At 38.3% G+C, this 21055-nt stretch overlaps 17 non-coding genes across 17 annotated transcripts; all 17 read right to left on the bottom strand.

Annotated features, from left to right (window-relative positions):
• Window positions 1-404: 404 nt before the first annotated feature.
• Window positions 405-704, bottom strand: LOC148478605 (signal recognition particle RNA). Its single transcript, XR_015872357.1, has one exon.
• A 931-nt stretch (window positions 705-1635) lies between these two features.
• Window positions 1636-1937, bottom strand: LOC148478604 (signal recognition particle RNA). The gene has a single exon (XR_015872355.1).
• A 932-nt stretch (window positions 1938-2869) lies between these two features.
• On the bottom strand, window positions 2870-3169 carry LOC148478603 (signal recognition particle RNA). The gene has a single exon (XR_015872212.1).
• A 932-nt stretch (window positions 3170-4101) lies between these two features.
• On the bottom strand, window positions 4102-4401 carry LOC148478602 (signal recognition particle RNA). Its single transcript, XR_015872385.1, has one exon.
• Window positions 4402-5332: 931 nt separating this feature from the next.
• LOC148478601 (signal recognition particle RNA) lies at window positions 5333-5632 on the bottom strand. The gene has a single exon (XR_015872316.1).
• Window positions 5633-6565: 933 nt separating this feature from the next.
• LOC148478600 (signal recognition particle RNA) lies at window positions 6566-6854 on the bottom strand. Its single transcript, XR_015872359.1, has one exon.
• A 932-nt stretch (window positions 6855-7786) lies between these two features.
• On the bottom strand, window positions 7787-8086 carry LOC148478599 (signal recognition particle RNA). Its single transcript, XR_015872384.1, has one exon.
• A 931-nt stretch (window positions 8087-9017) lies between these two features.
• LOC148478598 (signal recognition particle RNA) lies at window positions 9018-9317 on the bottom strand. The gene has a single exon (XR_015872350.1).
• A 933-nt stretch (window positions 9318-10250) lies between these two features.
• On the bottom strand, window positions 10251-10539 carry LOC148478597 (signal recognition particle RNA). Its single transcript, XR_015872358.1, has one exon.
• Window positions 10540-11470: 931 nt separating this feature from the next.
• Window positions 11471-11770, bottom strand: LOC148478596 (signal recognition particle RNA). The gene has a single exon (XR_015872352.1).
• A 930-nt stretch (window positions 11771-12700) lies between these two features.
• Window positions 12701-13000, bottom strand: LOC148478595 (signal recognition particle RNA). Its single transcript, XR_015872285.1, has one exon.
• A 932-nt stretch (window positions 13001-13932) lies between these two features.
• On the bottom strand, window positions 13933-14232 carry LOC148478594 (signal recognition particle RNA). Its single transcript, XR_015872043.1, has one exon.
• Window positions 14233-15165: 933 nt separating this feature from the next.
• On the bottom strand, window positions 15166-15465 carry LOC148478593 (signal recognition particle RNA). The gene has a single exon (XR_015872183.1).
• A 932-nt stretch (window positions 15466-16397) lies between these two features.
• LOC148478592 (signal recognition particle RNA) lies at window positions 16398-16697 on the bottom strand. Its single transcript, XR_015872090.1, has one exon.
• A 933-nt stretch (window positions 16698-17630) lies between these two features.
• On the bottom strand, window positions 17631-17930 carry LOC148478591 (signal recognition particle RNA). Its single transcript, XR_015872187.1, has one exon.
• A 932-nt stretch (window positions 17931-18862) lies between these two features.
• On the bottom strand, window positions 18863-19162 carry LOC148478590 (signal recognition particle RNA). Its single transcript, XR_015872239.1, has one exon.
• Window positions 19163-20094: 932 nt separating this feature from the next.
• LOC148478589 (signal recognition particle RNA) lies at window positions 20095-20394 on the bottom strand. The gene has a single exon (XR_015872380.1).
• Window positions 20395-21055: the final 661 nt, after the last annotated feature.

Raw genomic sequence — 21055 nt, 5'->3', positions numbered from 1 at the left:
TAAATGTGCGAGTATGGGACCAGCCAACAGAATTCTAGTCGAATATTTATATTTCATCATACTGGACATTATATAATAACAGTATTATGTTCATGGGCAAATGATAAAAAAGCTTTATTTAAATAGTAACTGTGTAGTTATCAACAAATGGGTTACTGTATATAGTCAGTGGGAAATGGGTAACTTTAATGTTCATCATTATTTTTGCTTACAAAATGATGCACATCATCTAAGAATGACAGTTCTGAAAAAAAAATACTCAATAATATAAAACAAGAAAACTTACAGTAATGATACAATGGAGCTGTGTTGTTCATGCTGCTCTATATACAAATTATAATAAATATTTTTTACCACTCTGGTATCAAATTATCATAAAAATCAATGAGTAAAACAACATAATAAAGAAACTGTGTTGTGCTTTGTTGTCCAGGTTGCTCTACACTGGCTAATCACAGGTGCAATCCCACTACTGATAAGCACACGAGGTTTGACCTGCTCTGTTTCCAACCTGGGCTGGTCCACCTCTTTTTAAGCAACCTGGTAGCTCTGAGCTCCCCCAGAGTCACCATATTGATGCTGAACTTAGTGTGGACACCCAAACAACAAAGCTCAATGGGGACCAGAACTCCTGGACTCAAACACTCCTCCAGCCTCAGCCTCCCAAGTAGCTGGGATTACAGACACACACCACAGTGCCCGAAAAGGAAAACAGCCTGCTCTCTAACATAGGAATCTCTCTCAGTGAGATATCATTACAATGAGAAAAACAGCTTATCAATGACATCTACTGGCCATTACTATAACTACATCCTTTATATTTTAATGGCCAATGGCTTATTTAGATTTTGTATAGCCTTTAGCATTATGAGCGAATACTCAGCCTAAATATAAATGTGCACTGCTCATGCCACTGTGCCCCACAATCGCTCATCCATTAGTTTTACTGGTATATATTTTTTAAAGCTTATTCCACTATCTAACTCTTGCTTTGTGCTATTCCGCTCACCTCTATCCCTCTCCTCACATCATTGCCTCTATCCCCATCCACATATCTCACTCCACCCACATCACATGCAAAACATCCCTAACTAACATGATTTCACTGGTTGGTAAGTCACTGATGCCCACAAGAAGAACAGCACCCATGTCTCCTTAAATACTCTGTGCAGAAGTCATTATTTTGATGATCTGATGGGACATGTGCATGAAGCTGGAGCCATAAAAGTGGTAAATGTGCGAGTATGGGACCAGCCTACAGAATTCTAGAAGAATATTTATATTTCATCATACTGGACATTATATAATCACAGTATTATGTTCATGGGCAAATGGTAAAAAAAACTTTATTTAAATAGTAACTGTGTAGTTAGCAACAAATGGGTTACTGTATATAGTCAGTGGGAAATGGGTAACTAATGTTCATCATTATTTTTGCTTACAAAATGATGCACATCATCTTAGAATGACAGTTGTGAAAAAAAAAATACTCAATAATTTAAAACAATAAAACTTACAGTAATGATACAATGGAGCTGTGTTGTTCATGCTGCTCTATATACAAATTATAATAAATATTTTTTACCACTCTGGTATCAAATTATCATAAAAATTAAAGAGTAAAACAACATAATAAAGAAACTGTGTTGTGCTTTGTTGTCCAGGCTGCTCTACACTGGCTTTTCACAGGTGCAATCCCACTACTGATAAGCACAGGTGGATTGACCTGCTCTGTTTCCAACCTGGGCCATCTCATCTCTTTTTAAGCAACCTGGTAGAGCTCTGAGCTTCCCCAGAGTCACCATATTGATGCTGAACTTAGTGTGGACACCCAATCAACATAGCTCAATGGGGACCAGAACTCCTGGACTCAAACACTCCTCCAGCCTCAGTCTCCCAAGTAGCTGGGATTACAGACACACACCACAGTGCCCGGCAAGGAAAACAGCCTGCTCTCTAACATAGAAATCTCTCTCAGTGTGATGTCATTACAATGAGAAAAACAGCTTATCAATGCCATCTACTGGCCATTACTATAACTACATCCTTTATATTTTAATGGCCAATGGCTTATTTAGATTTTGTATAGCCTTTAGCATTATGAGCGAATACTCTGCCTAAATATAAATGTGCACTGCTCATGCCACTGTGCCCCACAATTGCTCATCCATTAGTTTTACTGGTATATATTTTTTAAAGCTTATTCCACTATCTAACTCTTGCTTTGTGTTATTACGCTCACCTCTATCCCTCTCCTCACATCATTGCCCCTATCCCCATCCACATATCTCACTCCACCCACATCACATGCAAAACATCCCTAACTAACATGATTTCACTGGTTGGTAAGTCACTGATGCCCACAAGAAGAACAGCACCCATGTCTCCTTAAATACTCTGTGCATAAGTCATTATTTTGATGATCTGATGGAACATGTGCATGAAGCTGGAGCCATAAAAGTGGTAAATGTGCGAGTATGGGACCAGCCTACAGAATTCTAGAAGAATATTTATATTTCATCATACTGGACATTATATAATAACAGTATTATGTTCATGGGCAAATGATAAAAAAAACTTTATTTAAATAGTAACTGTGTAGTTAGCAACAAATGGGTTACCGTATATAGTCAGTGTGAAATGGGTAACTAATGTTCATCATTATTTTTGCTTACAAAATGATGCACAACATCTAAGAATGACAGTTGTGAAAAAAAAAAATACTCAATAATATAAAACAAAGAAACTTACAGTAATGGTACAATGGAGCTGTGTTGTTCATGCTGCTCTATATACAATTTATAATAAATATTTTTTACCACTCTGGTATCAAATTATCATAAAAATTAATGAGTAAAACAACATAATAAAGAAACTGTGTTGTGCTTTGTTGTCCAGGTTGCTCTACACTGGCTATTCACAGGTGCAATCCCACTACTGACAAGCACAGGGGGTTTGACCTGCTCTGTTTCCAACCTGGGCCGGTTCACCTCTTTTTAAGCAACCTGGTAGCTCTGAGCTCCCCCAGAGTCACCATATTGATGCTGAACTTAGTGTGGATACCCAATCAACATAGCTCAATGGGGACCAGAACTCCTGGACTCAAACACTCCTCCAGCCTCAGCCTCCCAAGTAGCTGGGATTACAGACACACACCACAGTGCCCGACAAGGAAAACAGTGGGCTCTCTAACATAGGAATCTCTCTCAGTGTGATATCATTACAATGAGAAACACAGCTTATCAATGCCATCTACTGGCCATTACTATAACTACATCCTTTCTATTTTAATGGCCAATGGCTTATTTAGATTTTGTATAGCCTTTAGCATTATGAGCGAATACTCTGCCTAAATATAAATGTGCACTGCTCATGCCACTGTGCCCCACAATCGCTCATCCATTAGTTTTACTGGTATATATTTTTTAAAGCTTATTCCACTATCTAACTCTTGCTTTGTGCTATTCCGCTCACCTCTATCCCTCTCCTCACATCATTGCCTCTATCCCAATCCACATATCTCACTCCACCCACATCACATGCAAAACACCCCTAACTAACATGATTTCACTGGTTGGTAAGTCACTGATGCCCACAAGAAGAACAGCTCCCATGTCTCCTTAAATACTCTGTGCAGAAGTCATTATTTTGATGATCTGATGGAACATGTGCATGAAGCTGGAGCCATAAAAGTGGTAAATGTGCGAGCATGGGACCAGCCTACAGAATTCTAGAAGAATATTTATATTTCATCATACTGGACATTATATAATAACAGTATTATGTTCATGGGCAAATGATAAAAAAAACTTTATTTAAATAGTAACTGTGTAGTTAGCAACAAATGGGTTACTGTATATAGTCAGTGTGAAATGGGTAACTAATGTTCATAATTATTTTTGCTTACAAAATGATGCACATCATCTAAGAATGACAGTTGTGAAAAAAAAAAATACTCAATAATATAAAACAAAGAAACTTACAGTAATGATACAATGGAGCTGTGTTGTTCATGCTGCTCTATATACAAATTATAATAAATATTTTTTACCACTCTGGTATCAAATTATCATAAAAATTAATGAGTAAAACAACATAATAAAGAAACTGTGTTGTGCTTTGTTGTCCAGGTTGCTCTACACTGGCTATTCACAGGTGCAATCCCACTACTGATAAGCACAGGGGGTTTGACCTGCTCTGTTTCCAACCTGGGCCGGTTCACCTCTTTTTAAGCAACCTGGTAGCTCTGAGCTCCCCCAGAGTCACCATATTGATGCTGAACTTAGTGTGGACACCCAATCAACATAGCTCAATGGGGACCAGAACTCCTGGACTCAAACACTCCTCCAGCCTCAGCCTCCCAAGTAGCTGGGATTACAGACACACACCACAGTGCCCGGCAAGGAAAACAGTGGGCTCTCTAACATAGGAATCTCTCTCAGTGTGATATCATTACAATGAGAAAAACATCTTATCAATGCCATCTACTGGCGATTACTATAACTACATCCTTTATATTTTAATGGCCAATGGCTTATTTAGATTTTGTATAGCCTTTAGCATTATGAGCGAATACTCTGCCTAAATATAAATGTGCACTGCTCATGCCACTGTGCCCCACAATCGCTCATCCATTAGTTTTACTGGTATTTATTTTTTAAAGCTTGTTCCACTATCAAACTCTTGCTTTGTGCTATTCCGCTCACCTCTATCCCTCTCGTCACATCATTGCCTCTATCCCCATCCACATATCTCACTCCACCCACGTCACATGCAAAACATCCCTAACTAACATGATTTCACTAGTTGGTTAGTCACTGATGCCCACAAGAAGAACAGCACCCATGTCTCCTTAAATACTCTGTGCAGAAGTCATTATTTTGATGATCTGATGGGACATGTGCATGAAGCTGGAGCCATAAAAGTGGTAAATGTGCGAGTATGGGACCAGCCTACAGAATTCTAGAAGAATATTTATATTTCATCATACTGGACATTATATAATAACAGTATTATGTTCATGGGCAAATGATAAAAAAAACTGTATTTAAATAGTAACTGTGTAGTTAGCAACAAATGGGTTACTGCATATAGTCAGTGGGAAATGGGTAACTAATGTTCATCATTATTTTTGCTTACAAAATGATGCACATCATCTAAGAATGACAGTTGTGAAAAAAAAAATACTCAATAATATAAAACAAGAAAACTTACAGTAATGATACAATGGAGCTGTGTTGTTCATGTTGCTCTATATACAAATTATAATTAATATTTTTTACCACGCTGGTATCAAATTATCATAAAAATTAATGAGTAAAACAACATAATAAAGAAACTGTGTTGTGCTTTGTTGTCCAGGCTGCTCTACACTGGCTATTCACAGGTGCAATCCCACTACTGATAAGCACAGGGGGTTTGACCTGCTCTGTTTCCAACCTGGGCCGGTTCAACTCTTTTTAAGCAACCTGGTAGCTCTGAGCTCCCCCAGAGTCACCATATTGATGCTGAACTTTGTGGGGACACCCAATCAACATAGCTCAATGGGGACAAGAACTCGTGGACTCAAACACTCCTCCAGCCCCAGCCTCCCAAGTAGCTGGAATTACAGACACACACCACAGTGCCCAGCAATGAAAACAGCCTGCTCTCTAACATAGGAATCTCTCTCAGTGTGATGTCATTACAATGAGAGAAATAGCTTATCAATGCCATCTGCTGGCCATTACTATAACTACATCCTTTATATTTTAATGGCCAATGGCTTATTTAGATTTTGTATAGCCTTTAGCATTATGAGCGAGTACTCTGCCTAAATATAAATGTGCACTGCTCATGCCACTGTGCCCCACAATCGCTTATCCGTTAGTTTTACTGGTATTTATTTTTTAAAGCTTGTTCCACTATCTAACTCTTGCTTTGTGGTATTCCGCTCACCTCTATCCCTCTCCTCACATCATTGCCTCTATCCCCATCCACATATCTCACTCCACCCACATCACATGCAAAACATCCCTAACTAACATGATTTCACTGGTTGGTAAGTCACTGATGCCCACAAGAAGAAAAGCACCCATGTCTCCTTAAATACTCTGTGCATAAGTCATTATTTTGATGATCTGATGGAACATGTGCATGAAGCTGGAGCCATAAAAGTGGTAAATGTGTGAGTATGGGACCAGCCTACAGAATTCTAGAAGAATATTTATATTTCATCATACTGGACATTATATAATAACAGTATTATGTTCATGGGCAAATGATAAAAAAAACTTTATTTAAATAGTAACTGTGTAGTTAGCAACAAATGGGTTACTGTATATAGTCAGTGGGAAATGGGTAACTTTAATGTTCATCATTATTTATGCTTACAAAATGATGCACATCATCTAAGAAAGACAGTTCTAAAAAAAATAATACTCAATAATATAAAACAAGAAAACTTACAGTAATGATACAATGGAGCTGTGTTGTTCATGCTGCTCTATATACAAATTATAATAAATATTTTTTACCACTCTGGTATCAAATTATCATAAAAATTTATGAGCTAATCAACATAATAAAGAAACTGTGTTGTGCTTTGTTATCCAGGCTGCTCTACACTGGCGCAATCCCACTACTGATAAGCACAGGGGGTTTGACCTGCTCTGTTTCCAACCTGGGCCGGTTAACCTCTTTTTAAGCAACCTGGTAGCTCTGAGCTCCCCCAGAATCACCATATTGATGCTGAACTTAGTGTGGACACCCAATCAACATAGCTTAATGGGGACCAGAACTCCTGGACTCAAACACTCCTCCAGCCTCAGCCTCCCAAGTAACTAGGATTACAGACACACACCACAGTGCCCGGCAAGGAAAATAGCCTGCTCTCTAACATAGGAATCTCTCTCAGTGTGATGTCATTACAATGAGAAAAACAGCTTATCAATGCCATCTACTGGCCATTACTATAACTACATCCTTTATATTTTAATGGCCAATGGCTTATTTAGATTTTGTATAGCCTTTTGCATTATGAGCGAATACTCTGCCTAAATATAAATGTGCACTGCTCATGCCACTGTGACCAACAATCGCTCATCCATTAGTTTTACTGGTATATATTTTTTAAAGCTTATTCCACTATCTAACTCTTGCTTTGTGCTATTCCGCTCACCTCTATCCCTCTCCTCACATCATTGCCTCTATCCCAATCCACATATCTCACTCCACCCACATCACATGCAAAACACCCCTAACTAACATGATTTCACTGGTTGGTAAGTCACTGATGCCCACAAGAAGAACAGCTCCCATGTCTCCTTAAATACTCTGTGCAGAAGTCATTATTTTGATGATCTGATGGAACATGTGCATGAAGCTGGAGCCATAAAAGTGGTAAATGTGCGAGCATGGGACCAGCCTACAGAATTCTAGAAGAATATTTATATTTCATCATACTGGACATTATATAATAACAGTATTATGTTCATGGGCAAATGATAAAAAAAACTTTATTTAAATAGTAACTGTGTAGTTAGCAACAAATGGGTTACTGTATATAGTCAGTGTGAAATGGGTAACTAATGTTCATAATTATTTTTGCTTACAAAATGATGCACATCATCTAAGAATGACAGTTGTGAAAAAAAAAAATACTCAATAATATAAAACAAAGAAACTTACAGTAATGATACAATGGAGCTGTGTTGTTCATGCTGCTCTATATACAAATTATAATAAATATTTTTTACCACTCTGGTATCAAATTATCATAAAAATTAATGAGTAAAACAACATAATAAAGAAACTGTGTTGTGCTTTGTTGTCCAGGTTGCTCTACACTGGCTATTCACAGGTGCAATCCCACTACTGATAAGCACAGGGGGTTTGACCTGCTCTGTTTCCAACCTGGGCCGGTTCACCTCTTTTTAAGCAACCTGGTAGCTCTGAGCTCCCCCAGAGTCACCATATTGATGCTGAACTTAGTGTGGACACCCAATCAACATAGCTCAATGGGGACCAGAACTCCTGGACTCAAACACTCCTCCAGCCTCAGCCTCCCAAGTAGCTGGGATTACAGACACACACCACAGTGCCCGGCAAGGAAAACAGTGGGCTCTCTAACATAGGAATCTCTCTCAGTGTGATATCATTACAATGAGAAAAACATCTTATCAATGCCATCTACTGGCCATTACTATAACTACATCCTTTATATTTTAATGGCCAATGGCTTATTTAGATTTTGTATAGCCTTTAGCATTATGAGCGAATACTCTGCCTAAATATAAATGTGCACTGCTCATGCCACTGTGCCCCACAATCGCTCATCCATTAGTTTTACTGGTATTTATTTTTTAAAGCTTGTTCCACTATCAAACTCTTGCTTTGTGCTATTCCGCTCACCTCTATCCCTCTCGTCACATCATTGCCTCTATCCCCATCCACATATCTCACTCCACCCACGTCACATGCAAAACATCCCTAACTAACATGATTTCACTAGTTGATTAGTCACTGATGCCCACAAGAAGAACAGCACCCATGTCTCCTTAAATACTCTGTGCAGAAGTCATTATTTTGATGATCTGATGGGACATGTGCATGAAGCTGGAGCCATAAAAGTGGTAAATGTGCAAGTATGGGACCAGCCTACAGAATTCTAGAAGAATATTTATATTTCATCATACTGGACATTATATAATAACAGTATTATGTTCATGGGCAAATGATAAAAAAAACTGTATTTAAATAGTAACTGTGTAGTTAGCAACAAATGGGTTACTGCATATAGTCAGTGGGAAATGGGTAACTAATGTTCATCATTATTTTTGCTTACAAAATGATGCACATCATCTAAGAATGACAGTTGTGAAAAAAAAAATACTCAATAATATAAAACAAGAAAACTTACAGTAATGATACAATGGAGCTGTGTTGTTCATGTTGCTCTATATACAAATTATAATTAATATTTTTTACCACGCTGGTATCAAATTATCATAAAAATTAATGAGTAAAACAACATAATAAAGAAACTGTGTTGTGCTTTGTTGTCCAGGCTGCTCTACACTGGCTATTCACAGGTGCAATCCCACTACTGATAAGCACAGGGGGTTTGACCTGCTCTGTTTCCAACCTGGGCCGGTTCAATTCTTTTTAAGCAACCTGGTAGCTCTGAGCTCCCCCAGAGTCACCATATTGAAGCTGAACTTTGTGGGGACACCCAATCAACATAGCTCAATGGGGACAAGAACTCGTGGACTCAAACACTCCTCCAGCCCCAGCCTCCCAAGTAGCTGGAATTACAGACACACACCACAGTGCCCAGCAATGAAAACAGCCTGCTCTCTTACATAGGAATCTCTCTCAGTGTGATGTCATTACAATGAGAGAAATAGCTTATCAATGCCATCTGCTGGCCATTACTATAACTACATCCTTTATATTTTAATGGCCAATGGCTTATTTAGATTTTGTATAGCCTTTAGCATTATGAGCGAGTACTCTGCCTAAATATAAATGTGCACTGCTCATGCCACTGTGCCCCACAATCGCTTATCCGTTAGTTTTACTGGTATTTATTTTTTAAAGCTTGTTCCACTATCTAACTCTTGCTTTGTGGTATTCCGCTCACCTCTATCCCTCTCCTCACATCATTGCCTCTATCCCCATCCACATATCTCACTCCACCCACATCACATGCAAAACATCCCTAACTAACATGATTTCACTGGTTGGTAAGTCACTGATGCCCACAAGAAGAAAAGCACCCATGTCTCCTTAAATACTCTGTGCATAAGTCATTATTTTGATGATCTGATGGAACATGTGCATGAAGCTGGAGCCATAAAAGTGGTAAATGTGTGAGTATGGGACCAGCCTACAGAATTCTAGAAGAATATTTATATTTCATCATACTGGACATTATATAATAACAGTATTATGTTCATGGGCAAATGATAAAAAAAACTTTATTTAAATAGTAACTGTGTAGTTAGCAACAAATGGGTTACTGTATATAGTCAGTGGGAAATGGGTAACTTTAATGTTCATCATTATTTATGCTTACAAAATGATGCACATCATCTAAGAAAGACAGTTCTAAAAAAAATAATACTCAATAATATAAAACAAGAAAACTTACAGTAATGATACAATGGAGCTGTGTTGTTCATGCTGCTCTATATACAAATTATAATAAATATTTTTTACCACTCTGGTATCAAATTATCATAAAAATTTATGAGCTAATCAACATAATAAAGAAACTGTGTTGTGCTTTGTTATCCAGGCTGCTCTACACTGGCGCAATCCCACTACTGATAAGCACAGGGGGTTTGACCTGCTCTGTTTCCAACCTGGGCCGGTTAACCTCTTTTTAAGCAACCTGGTAGCTCTGAGCTCCCCCAGAATCACCATATTGATGCTGAACTTAGTGTGGACACCCAATCAACATAGCTTAATGGGGACCAGAACTCCTGGACTCAAACACTCCTCCAGCCTCAGCCTCCCAAGTAACTGGGATTACAGACACACACCACAGTGCCCGGCAAGGAAAATAGCCTGCTCTCTAACATAGGAATCTCTCTCAGTGTGATGTCATTACAATGAGAAAAACAGCTTATCAATGCCATCTACTGGCCATTACTATAACTACATCCTTTATATTTTAATGGCCAATGGCTTATTTAGATTTTGTATAGCCTTTTGCATTATGAGCGAATACTCTGCCTAAATATAAATGTGCACTGCTCATGCCACTGTGACCAACAATCGCTCATCCATTAGTTTTACTGGTATATATTTTTTAAAGCTTATTCCACTATCTAACTCTTGCTTTGTGCTATTCCGCTCACCTCTATCCCTCTCCTCACATCATTGCCTCTATCCCCATCCACATATCTCACTCCAACCACATCACATGCAAAACATCCCTAACTAACATGATTTCACTGGTTGGTAAGTCACTGATGCCCACAAGAAAAACAGCACCCATGTCTCCTTAAATACTCTGTGCAGAAGTCATTATTTTGATGATCTGTTGGGACACGTGCATTAAGCTGGAGCCATAAAAGTGGTAAATGTGCGAGTATGGGACCAGCCTACAGAATTCTGGTAGAATATTTATATTTCATCATGCTGGACATTATATAATAACAGTATTATGTTCATGGGCAAATGATAAAAAAACTTTATTTAAATAGTAACTGTGTAGTTAGCAACAAATGGGTTACTGTATATAGTCAGTGGGAAATGGGTAACTTTAATGTTCATCATTATTTTTGCTTACAAAATGATGCACATCATCTAAGAATGACAGTTCTGAAAAAAAAATACTCAATAATATAAAACAAGAAAACTTACAGTAATGATAAAATGGAGCTGTGTTGTTCATGCTGCTCTATATACAAATTATAATAAATATTTTTTACCACTCTGGTATCAAATTATCATAAAAATGAATTAGTAAAACAACATAGTAAAGAAACTGTGTTGTGCTTTGTTGTCCAGGTTGCTCTACACTGGCTATTCACAGGTGCAATTCCACTACTGATAAGCACAGGGGGTTTGACATGCTCTGTTTCCAACCTGGGCCGGTTCACCTCTTTTTAAGCAACCTGGTAGCTCTGAGCTCCCCCAGAGTCACCATATTGATGCTGAATTTAGTGTGGACACCCAATCAACATAGCTTAATGGGGACCAGAATTCTTGGACTCAAAAACTCCTCCAGCCTCAGCCTCCCAAGTAACTGGGATTATAGACACACACCACAGTGCCCGGCAAGGAAAATAGCCTGCTCTCTAACATAGGAATCTCTCTCAGTGTGATGTCATTACAATGAGAAAAACAGCTTATCAATGCCATCTACTGGCCATTACTATAACTACATCCTTTATATTTTAATGGCCAATGGCTTATTTAGATTTTGTATAGCCTTTTGCATTATGAGCGAATACTCTGCCTAAATATAAATGTGCACTGCTCATGCCACTGTGACCAACAATCGCTCATCCATTAATATTACTGGTATATATTTTTTAAAGCTTATTCCACTATCTAACTCTTGCTTTGTGCTATTCCGCTCACCTCTATCCCTCTCCTCACATCATTGCCTCTATCTCCATCCACATATCTCACTCCAACCACATCACATGCAAAACATCCCTAACTAACATGATTTCACTGGTTGGTAAGTCACTGATGACCACAAGAAAAACAGCACCCATGTCTCCTTAAATACTCTGTGCAGAAGTCATTATTTTGATGATCTGATGGGACATGTGCATGAAGCTGGAGCCATAAAAGTGGTAAATGTGCGAGTATGGGACCAGCCTACAGAATTCTAGTAGAATATTTATATTTCATCATACTGGACATTATATAATAACAGTATTATGTTCATGGGCAAATGATAAAAAAACTTTATTTAAATAGTAACTGTGTAGTTAGCAACAAATGGGTTACTGTATATAGTCAGTGGGAAATGGGTAACTTTAATGTTCATCATTATTTTTGCTTACAAAATGATGCACATCATCTAAGAACGACAGTTCTGAAAAAAAAAACTCAATAATATAAAACAAGAAAACTTACAGTAATGATACAATGGAGCTGTGTTGTTCATGCTGCTCTATATACAAATTATAATAAATATTTTTTACCACTCTGGTATCAAATTATCATAAAAATTAATGAGTAAAACAACATAATAAAGAAACTGTGTTGTGCTTTGTTGTCCAGGCTGCTCTACACTGGCTATTCACAGGTGCAATCCCACTACTGATAAGCACAGAGGGTTTGACCTGCTCTGTTTCCAACCTGGGCCAGGTCACCTCTTTTTAAGCAACCTGGTAGCTCTGAGCTCCCCCAGAGTCACCATATTGATGCTGAACATAGTGTGGACACCCAATCAACATAGCTCAATGGGGACCAGAACACCTGGACTCAAACACTCCTCCAGCCTCAGCCTCCCAAGTAACTGGGATTACAGACACACACCACAGTGCCCGGCAATGAAACCAGCCTGCTCTCTAACATAGGAATCTCTCTCAGTGTGATGTCATTACAATGAGAAAAACAGCTTATCAATGCCATCTACTGGCCATTACTATAACTACATCCTTTATATTTTAATGGCCATTGGCTTATTTAGATTTTGTATAGCCTTTTGCATTATGAGCGAATACTCTGCCTAAATATAAATGTGCACTGCTCATGCCACTGTGACCAACAATCGCTCATCCATTAATTTTACTGGTATATATTTTTTTAAAGCTTATTCCACTATCTAACTCTTGCTTTGTGCTATTCCGCTCACCTCTATCCCTCTCCTCACATCATTGCCTCTATCCCCATCCACATATCTCACTCCAACCACATCACATGCAAAACATCCCTAACTAACATGATTTCACTGGTTGGTAAGTCACTGATGCCCACAAGAAAAACAGCACCCATGTCTCCTTAAATACTCTGTGCAGAAGTCATTATTTTGATGATCTGATGGGACATGTGCATGAAGCTGGAGCCATAAAAGTGGTAAATGTGCGAGTATGGGACCAGCCTACAGAATTCTAGTAGAATATTTATATTTCATCATACTGGACATTATATAATAACAGTATTATGTTCATGGGCAAATGATAAAAAAACTTTATTTAAATAGTAACTGTGTAGTTAGCAACAAATGGGTTACTGTATATAGTCAGTGGGAAATGGGTAACTTTAATGTTCATCACTATTTTTGCTTACAAAATGATGCACATCATCTAAGAAAGACAGTTCTGAAAAAAAAATACTCAATAAAATAACACAAGAAAACTTACAGTAATGATACAATGGAGCTGTGTTGTTCATGCTGCTCTATATACAAATTATAATAAATATTTGTAACCACTCTGGTATCAAATTATCATAAAAATGAATGAGTAAAACAACATAGTAAAGAAACTGTGTTGTGCTTTGTTGTCCAGGCTGCTCTACACTGGCTATTCACAGGTGCATTCCCACTACTGATAAGCACAGGGGTTTTGACCTGCTCTGTTTCCAACCTGGGCCGGTTCACCTCTTTTTAAGCAACCTGGTAGCTCTGAGCTCCCCCAGAGTCACCATATTGATGCTGAACTTAGTGTGGACACCCAATCAACATAGCTCAATGGAGACCAGAACACCTGGACTCAAACACTCCTCCAGCCTCAGCCTCCCAAGTAACTGGGATTACAGACACACACCACAGTGCCCGGCAACGAAAACAGCCTACTCTCTAACATAGGAATCTCTCTCAGTGTGATGTCATTACAATGAGAAAAACAGCTTATCAATGCCATCTACTGGACATTACTATAACTACATCCTTTATATTTTAATGGCCAATGGCTTATTTAGATTTTGTATAGCCTTTTGCATTATGAGCGAATACTCTGCCTAAATATAAATGTGCACTGCTCATGCCACTGTGACCAACAATCGCTCATCCATTAATTTTACTGGTATATATTTTTTTAAAGCTTATTCCACTATCTAACTCTTGCTTTGTGCTATTCCGCTCACCTCTATCCCTCTCCTCACATCATTGCCTCTATCCCCATCCACATATCTCACTCCAACCACATCACATGCAAAACATCCCTAACTAACATGATTTCACTGGTTGGTAAGTCACTGATGCCCACAAGAAAAACAGCACCCATGTCTCCTTAAATACTCTGTGCAGAAGTCATTATTTTGATGATCTGATGGGACATGTGCATGAAGCTGGAGCCATAAAAGTGGTAAATGTGCGAGTATGGGACCAGCCTACAGAATTCTAGTAGAATATTTATATTTCATCATAATGGACATTATATAATAACAGTATTATGTTCATGGGCAAATGATAAAAAAACTTTATTTAAATAGTAACTGTGTAGTTAGCAACAAATGGGTTACTGTATATAGTCAGTGGGAAATGGGTAACTTTAATGTTCATCATTATTTTTGCTTACAAAATGATGCACATCATCTAAGAATGACAGTTCTGAAAAAAAAAATACTCAATAATATAAAACAAGAAAACTTACAGTAATGATACAATGGAGCTGTGTTGTTCATGCTGCTCTATATACAAATTATAATAAATATTTTTTACCACTCTGGTATCAAATTATCATAAAAATTAATGAGTAAAACAACATTATAAAGAAACTGTGTTGTGCTTTGTTGTCCAGGCTGCTCTACACTGGCTATTCACAGGTGCAATCCCACTACTGATAAGCACAGGGGGTTTGACCTGCTCTGTTTCCAACCTGGGCCAGGTCACCTCTTTTTAAGCAACCTGGTAGCTCTGAGCTCCCGCAGAGTCACCATATTGATACTGAACATAGTGTGGACACCCAATCAACATAGCTCAATGGGGACCAGAACACCTGGACTCAAACACTCCTCCAGCCTCAGCCTCCCAAGTAATTGGGATTACAGACACACACCACAGTGCCCGGCAATGAAAACAGCCTGCTCTCTAACATAGGAATCTCTCTCAGTGTGATGTCATTACAATGAGAAAAACAGCTTATCAATGCCATCTACTGGCCATTACTATAACTACATCCTTTATATTTTAATGGCCATTGGCTTATTTAGATTTTGTATAGCCTTTTGCATTATGAGCGAATACTCTGCCTAAATATAAATGTGCACTGCTCATGCCACTGTGACCAACAATCGCTCATCCATTAATTTTACTGGTATATATTTTTTTAAAGCTTATTCCACTATCTAACTCTTGCTTTGTGCTATTCCGCTCACCTCTATCCCTCTCCTCACATCATTGCCTCTATCCCCATCCACATATCTCACTCCAACCACATCACATGCAAAATATCCCTAACTAACATGATTTCACTGGTTGGTAAGTCACTGATGCCCACAAGAAAAACAGCACCCATGTCTCCTTAAATACTCTGTGCAGAAGTCATTATTTTGATGATCTGATGGGACATGTGCATGAAGCTGGAGCCATAAAAGTGGTAAATGTGCGAGTATGGGACCAGCCCACAGAATTCTAGTAGAATATTTATATTTCATCATACTGGACATTATATAATAACAGTATTATGTTCATGGGCAAATGATAAAAAAACTTTATTTAAATAGTAACTGTGTAGTTAGCAACAAATGGGTTACTGTATATAGTCAGTGGGAAATGGGTAACTTTAATGTTCATCACTATTTTTGCTTACAAAATGATGCACATCATCTAAGAAAGACAGTTCTGAAAAAAAAATACTCAATAAAATAACACAAGAAAACTTACAGTAATGATACAATGGAGCTGTGTTGTTCATGCTGCTCTATATACAAATTATAATAAATATTTGTAACCACTCTGGTATCAAATTATCATAAAAATGAATGAGTAAAACAACATAGTAAAGAAACCGTGTTGTGCTATGTTGTCCAGGCTGCTCTACACTGGCTATTCACAGGTGCAATCCCACTACTGATAAGCACAGGGGGTTTGACCTGCTCTGTTTCCATCCTGGGCCGGTTCACCACTTTTTAAGCAACCTGGTAGCTCTGAGCTCCCCCAGAGTCACCATATTGATGCTGAACTTAGTGTGGACACCCAATCAACATAGCTCAATGGGGACCAGAACACCTGGACTCAAACACTCCTCCAGCCTCAGCCTCCCAAGTAACTGGGATTACAGACACACACCACAGTGCCCGGCAACGAAAACAGCCTGCTCTCTAACATAGGAATCTCTCTCAGTGTGATGTCATTACAATGAGAAAAACAGCTTATCAATGCCATCTACTGGCCATTACTATAACTACATCCTTTATATTTTAATGGCCAATGGCTTATTTAGATTTTGTATAGCCTTTTGCATTATGAGCGAATACTCTGCCTAAATATAAATGTGCACTGCTCATGTCACTGTGACCAACAATCGCTCATCCATTAATTTTACTGGTATATATTTTTTTAAAGCTTATTCCACTATCTAACTCTTGCTTTGTGCTATTCCGCTCACCTCTATCCCTCTCCTCACATCATTGCCTCTATCCCCATCCACATATCTCACTCCAACCACATCACATGCAAAACATCCCTAACTAACATGATTTCACTGGTTGGTAAGTCACTGATGCCCACAAGAAAAACAGCACCCATGTCTCCTTAAATACTCTGTGCAGAAGTCATTATTTTGATGATCTGATGGGACATGTGCATGAAGCTGGAGCCATAAAAGTGGTAAATGTGCGAGTATGGGACCAGCCTACAGAATTCTAGTAGAATATTTATATTTCATCATAATGGACATTATATAATAACAGTATTATGTTCATGGGCAAATGATAAAAAAACTTTATTTAAATAGTAACTGTGTAGTTAGCAACAAATGGGTTACTGTATATAGTCAGTGGGAAATGGGTAACTTTAATGTTCATCATTATTTTTGCTTACAAAATGATGCACATCATCTAAGAATGACAGTTCTGAAAAAAAAAATACTCAATAATATAAAACAAGAAAACTTACAGTAATGATACAATGGAGCTGTGTTGTTCATGCTGCTCTATATACAAATTATAATAAATATTTTTTACCACTCTGGTATCAAATTATCATAAAAATTAATGAGTAAAACAACATAATAAAGAAACTGTGTTGTGCTTTGTTGTCCAGGCTGCTCTACACTGGCTATTCACAGGTGCAATCCCACTACTGATAAGCACAGGGGGTTTGACCTGCTCTGTTTCCAACCTGGGCCAGGTCACCTCTTTTTAAGCAACCTGGTAGCTCTGAGCTCCCCCAGAGTCACCATATTGACGCTGAACATAGTGTGGACACCCAATCAACATAGCTCAATGGGGACCAAAACACCTGGACTCAAACACTCCTCCAGCCTCAGCCTCCCAAGTAATTGGGATTACAGACACACACCACAGTGCCCGGCAATGAAACCAGCCTGCTCTCTAACATAGGAATCTCTCTCAGTGTGATGTCATTACAATGAGAAAAACAGCTTATCAATGCCATCTACTGGCCATTACTATAACTACATCCTTTATATTTTAATGGCCATTGGCTTATTTAGATTTTGTATAGCCTTTTGCATTATGAGCGAATACTCTGCCTAAATATAAATGTGCACTGCTCATGCCACTGTGACCAACAATCGCTCATCCATTAATTTTACTGGTATATATTTTTTTAAAGCTTATTCCACTATCTAACTCTTGCTTTGTGCTATTCCGCTCACCTCTATCCCTCTCCTCACATCATTGCCTCTATCCCCATCCACATATCTCACTCCAACCACATCACATGCAAAACATCCCTAACTAACATGATTTCACTGGTTGGTAAGTCACTGATGCCCACAAGAAAAACAGCACCCATGTCTCCTTAAATACTCTGTGCAGAAGTCATTATTTTGATGATCTGATGGGACATGTGCATGAAGCTGGAGCCATAAAAGTGTTAAATGTGCGAGTATGGGACCAGCCTACAGAATTCTAGTAGAATATTTATATTTCATCATACTGGACATTATATAATAACAGTATTATGTTCATGGGCAAATGATAAAAAAACTTTATTTAAATAGTAACTGTGTAGTTAGCAACAAATGGGTTACTGTATATAGTCAGTGGGAAATGGGTAACTTTAATGTTCATCACTATTTTTGCTTACAAAATGATGCACATCATCTAAGAAAGACAGTTCTGAAAAATAAATACTCAATAAAATAACACAAGAAAACTTACAGTAATGATACAATGGAGCTGTGTTGTTCATGCTGCTCTATATACAAATTATAATAAATATTTGTAACCACTCTGGTATCAAATTATCATAAAAATGAATGAGTAAAACAACATAGTAAAGAAACCGTGTTGTGCTTTGTTGTCCAGGCTGCTCTACACTGGCTATTCACAGGTGCAATACCACTACTGATAAGCACAGGGGGTTTGACCTGCTCTGTTTCCAACCTGGGCTGGTTCACCACTTTTTAAGCAACCTGGTAGCTTTGAGCTCCCCCAGAGTCACCATATTGATGCTGAACTTAGTGTGGACACCCAATCAACATAGCTCAATGGGGACCAGAACACCTGGACTCAAACACTCCTCCAGCCTCAGCCTCCCAAGTAACTGGGATTACAGACACACACCACAGTGCCCGGCAACGAAAACAGCCTGCTCTCTAACATAGGAATCTCTCTCAGTGTGATGTCATTACAATGAGAAAAACAGCTTATCAATGCCATCTACTGGCCATTACTATAACTACATCCTTTATATTTTAATGGCCAATGGCTTATTTAGATTTTGTATAGCCTTTTGCATTATGAGCGAATACTCTGCCTAAATATAAATGTGCACTGCTCATGCCACTGTGACCAACAATCGCTCATCCATTAATTTTACTGGTATATATTTTTTTAAAGCTTATTCCACTATCTAACTCTTGCTTTGTGCTATTCCGCTCACCTCTATCCCTCTCCTCACATCATTGCCTCTATCCCCATCCACATATCTCACTCCAACCACATCACATGCAAAACATCCCTAACTAACATGATTTCACTGGTTGGTAAGTCACTGATGCCCACAAGAAAAACAGCACCCATGTCTCCTTAAATACTCTGTGCAGAAGTCATTATTTTGATGATCTGATGGGACATGTGCATGAAGCTGGAGCCATAAAAGTGGTAAATGTGCGAGTATGGGACCAGCCTACAGAATTCTAGTAGAATATTTATATTTCATCATACTGGACATTATATAATAACAGTATTATGTTCATGGGCAAATGATAAAAAAATTTTATTTAAATAGTAACTGTGTAGTTAGCAACAAATGGGTTACTGTATATAGTCAGTGGGAAATGGGTAACTTTAATGTTCATCACTATTTTTGCTTACAAAATGATGCACATCATCTAAGAAAGACAGTTCTGAAAAAAAAATACTCAATAAAATAACACAAGAAAACTTACAGTAATGATACAATGGAGCTGTGTTGTTCATGCTGCTCTATATACAAATTATAATAAATATTTGTAACCACTCTGGTATCAAATTATCATAAAAATGAATGAGTAAAACAACATAGTAAAGAAACCGTGTTGTGCTTTGTTGTCCAGGCTGCTCTACACTGGCTATTCACAGGTGCAATCCCACTACTGATAAGCACAGGGGGTTTGACCTGCTCTGTTTCCAACCTGGGCCGGTTCACCACTTTTTAAGCAACCTGGTAGCTCTGAGCTCCCCCAGAGTCACCATATTGATGCTGAACTTAGTGTGGACACCCAATCAACATAGCTCAATGGGGACCAGAACACCTGGACTCAAACACTCCTCCAGCCTCAGCCTCCCAAGTAACTGGGATTACAGACACACACCACAGTGCCCGGCAACGAAAACAGCCTGCTCTCTAACATAGGAATCTCTCTCAGTGTGATGTCATTACAATGAGAAAAACAGCTTATCAATGCCATCTACTGGCCATTACTATAACTACATCTTTTATATTTTAATGGCCAATGGCTTATTTAGATTTTGTATAGCCTTTTGCATTATGAGCGAATACTCTGCCTAAATATAAATGTGCACTGCTCATGCCACTGTGACCAACAATCGCTCATCCATTAATTTTACTGGTATATATTTTTTTAAAGCTTATTCCACTATCTAACTCTTGCTTTGTGCTATTCCGCTCACCTCTATCCCTCTCCTCACATCATTGCCTCTATCCCCATCCACATATCTCACTCCAACCACATCACATGCAAAACATCCCTAACTAACATGATTTCACTGGTTGGTAAGTCACTGATGCCCACAAGAAAAACAGCACCCATGTCTCCTTAAATACTCTGTGCAGAAGTCATTATTTTGATGATCTGATGGGACATGTGCATGAAGCTGGAGCCATAAAAGTGGTAAATGTGCGAGTATGGGACCAGCCTACAGAATTCTAGTAGAATATTTATATTTCATCATAATGGACATTATATAATAACAGTATTATGTTCATGGGCAAATGATAAAAAAACTTTATTTAAATAGTAACTGT

The sequence above is a fragment of the Taudactylus pleione genome, unplaced genomic scaffold, assembly GCF_031769625.1.
Source record: "Taudactylus pleione unplaced genomic scaffold, aTauple2 ptg000652l, whole genome shotgun sequence".
Classification (NCBI taxonomy): domain Eukaryota; kingdom Metazoa; phylum Chordata; class Amphibia; order Anura; family Myobatrachidae; genus Taudactylus; species Taudactylus pleione.
The sequence above is the reverse complement of the archived record's forward strand: the minus strand, read 5'-3'. Positions and strand labels throughout refer to the sequence as shown.